General features: G+C 45.7%; 1 pseudogene; it reads left to right on the forward strand.

The window, feature by feature from the left end:
* Positions 1–541: 541 nt before the first annotated feature.
* On the forward strand, positions 542–2,558 carry LOC144713235 (uncharacterized; annotated as a pseudogene).
* Positions 2,559–3,528: the final 970 nt, after the last annotated feature.

A 3,528-nucleotide genomic window follows, 5' to 3' on the forward strand; every position in this document is an offset into this window, starting at 1 on the left:
TGCATCACATACACAAGTGCTCTCTGAACCGTGCAATAAGGTCACCCATAACACGGCTCTCCCACTTGAGTTACCTTAGCCCCAGGCCATGCTATTCCATGATATTGGAAAAATGAAATGGCAGCGTGACGTTTTATTAGTATTGAAAGCTGGGTTGAGGAGAGGAACCTCCTGATTTTAATCAGAACGAAGAAAGCTTGCTTGAAACTCCGGGGAGAGGAAGCGACAGCGGTCCCGACAAGGCGCGTAGCGATTACGATGAATGAGGCGCGAGTGTGAAGATTAAGATGAAGACGCGAGTGAGCGGCGTTTAGAAGCAGTAAACGTTATCCAATTATTTCAGAATGTAAGGGGCGAGCAGCGGGTTCTGAAGTGAAGATGAATGTTCTGAAGTCAATGAAGATGAATCTGCTAAGAAGTCAATGAAGGCGCGAGTGAGCGGAGCGGAGTCACGGATAAAGAAGATTCAGATTCATCATAAGAAAGTTCTGTTATTTTGAACATAAGAAGTCACAGCGAATGAAGAAAAAAGAAACCCGGAAACGATCGTTCCCGTTGGGTACTTTGCTTCTTATAGTCAAGGTTGTTTTCAAGCGCTTGAATTGAAGTAGCACTTTTTTAATATGAGTTGGGATTGTTTTCTTGCAGTTCTTCTGTTACTTCGGATAACCAAGCGAGGAGCGGGGGCGACATGCGAATTTATGAGCAGGTGCGACGGAGCAAGAAAATAAGAAGAAGGAAAAGGGAGGCCACCCGGCCTCGCTCGAATAGGAGGGGGGCTTTATTCTGGATCCCGCCTGCTTGCAGAAATGAATGGATCAGAGGGTTTTCTTTACGCTTCGCCCCTTCTGCTCCTAAGCGCCTCCGCTTTGCCCCTTTTGCTCGTCGCTTCTTCGCTCCGCTCCCTCGCGCCTTCGTTCTTTCTTGTAGAACCATACCCTTCTGCTCGTCGCGCCTTTGACTTCGTTACTTCGTAACCTTTCCAATCACTAAGACAATACCAAAAATGTTTCGTCTTTTATCGGCCCCAGGGGAGTTTACTCGACCCATTCTCCAGTCTCCCGCACAGCTCAAGTGTGCGACTCCGTATGAGGACCTCCTTCCCTTCTGCTCTGCCCACTCTCCGTTCACACGGTTATCAAAGCGGAGGAAGGGTGGGCAGCAGGTACCACGAGCCCTCTGTCCCACACATCTATCCAGAAGCAAGTGTAGTTCACGGTTCCACGAATGCTCCTATCTCTCGGCAAAGATCGTGTGAGTGTGCAGTTATGCTTGGATGCTTCGCCATGGGCGACCCAGTTCCCGTTCTTTCCGGTGCACTCGCTTTGTATCTCCGACACACAAGGAAGGACGCGGTGGGAAGCAGCCTAGCCTCTGTCCGCCGATCATTCCGCTGGCATCTCGCATTCACGCCCCGTTTCTGCCGCTCGGGGATGTAGTTGTAGATACGTGAGTCTTAGTGGGTCGTTGGCTCCACCAGTTATCTCCTTCTACGACATGCTGTTGTCGTCGCCATATTCCATATGTCACTTAGTCATATCTGCCTCGTTTAGATGCTGAACCTCCGAAATAAACGGAGGACTTCATTCAGTGACTCCGCGATCGCCCTCTAAACGATCAGAATAAGGTAAAGCTTGAAGATAAGTTTTGTACTCTATTAATTTCTCAGTTCCTCTAGTCGGGTGGGCGCCGGCCGGTCTTTTGGCCATATCCCCCTGAAAACCGTACGTGCGGGTCTCCTCGCATGCGGCTCACGCCATTCGAGGTGGCCCAGCCCTTACTTCGTACCTGTAGTAAAATTGAGACTGCTCGACTTCGCCGCTCCCGCTCGTATTTTTATGGATTGAACAAGAATTGTACTAGGGCTGGGTTGGATGAAGCCGGCTGATATAGCTTTTCAACAACGAGTGATTCCATTGACCGGTACAAAAGCAGATAGGCTATGGAGGCGCGAGTGAGCGGGAGCGGGAGGAAAAGTCGCAGACGAGAGAGACGTTCTGAAAGAAAACGATACAATATTAAAGAAGGGCATAGTTACATGGTCTAAAAAAGAGAATGTCTCACTCACATAGCGACATTTTAATACCAGGTTTGGAGAAGGGGCGACTTCAGGTGCGAATTTATGAGCAGGCGCGGAAGCGGTGAATATATGAGGATGAAGACGAGCGTGAAGATTAAGATGAAGACGACGGAGCGGCGAAGAATTCAAAAAAAAATCCTATTTTTAAGAAAAAAGAGGTGGTATGTTAACGAATTGGTTCACTACGGAAATGAGACTTAAAAATAAAGTTCAGGCGCGAAGTTTACGAGCGGGAGCGGGAACAAAGGATAGGAAAACTCAACAGTCTCCCAGCAGCAATGTTGAAGAGACAATTATCCACCCTGCAAACATATATATATATATCTGGGTGGAATCAAAGACAGGGGCGAAGCGATATTGTAATTATTGTTGATCAGCAAAAAGAATATACGGCTCTTCAAGAATGTGTCATTTTGGGGATTCTGACGATTTGTTTAATCGATACAACAAATCTCGCAGATATTTCGATTCCAACTAACGACGATGCTATCGCTTCAATCCGATTGATTCTTAACAAATTAGTATCTCCTGCGGTCGTTCTAGCTATATAAGAAATAATTTATTATTAATAGGGAAACTCCGTAGATTTTTTTTATGAGACTATTCTTCATAAAAAAAAATAAAGTACTCAAACTTGGGATATTATGTCATTACTTAGTATCCTAACCACTAATGATTAAAATGGGTCAGTTGAGAAAGAGATGGTTACGAAGTAAATAATTCTTTATTTTAAGTTAGATTTCTGTCAGAGGTTACGAAATAAATAACCCCAAGAAGTAGAATACAGTTAGATACTTAAATCTGCATTCTCGCTACGCGCCTAAACGCTCGCTCACTCGCGTCTTCATCTTAATCTTCACGCTCGTCTTCATCTTCACGCTCGTCTTCATCTTCACGCTCGTCTTCATCTTCACGCTCATCTTCATCTTCACGCTCGTCTTCATCTTAATATATTCACCGCTTCCACGCCTTAATTATCCGCTCACTTTTTTTTTATCATCTTTGGACTTCAGTTGAAAGGATGGCTTTATCTCTAGGAGTTCGAGCCTCATCCTTAGCTCTATGTAATGGGTTGGGCTGGGCGGTCTGGCGTGGGCCATAGTTTTGGCTGTGGGATCCCTATTCACTACCGATGCCCCCGTTCTTTTTATGACAGAAGAGGTTCAGCATGAACTTAAAAGAGTTCCCTCGTGGATTCGGGACTTGTCGTGTTCTGTTTCGGAAATAGAAGACACATGCACATCTGTTAATCAACCTGCTCCAGGGACCGTGCCTCCAGGTAACGAAGTTAAGCCATCTAATCCTCTCGCACCCCATTCTTATAAACCCGATGAAGGTTCAGCATGAACTCGACATTATGTAAACATAACCGAATGATTATGTTATTTACTTCGTAACCTACACCCATAGACTATCTGATAGCTGGTATGCAAGCGGAAGATCTCTTC

This window comes from Wolffia australiana, chromosome 15 (assembly GCF_029677425.1).
Source record: "Wolffia australiana isolate 7733 chromosome 15, ASM2967742v1".
Classification (NCBI taxonomy): Eukaryota; Viridiplantae; Streptophyta; class Magnoliopsida; order Alismatales; family Araceae; genus Wolffia; species Wolffia australiana.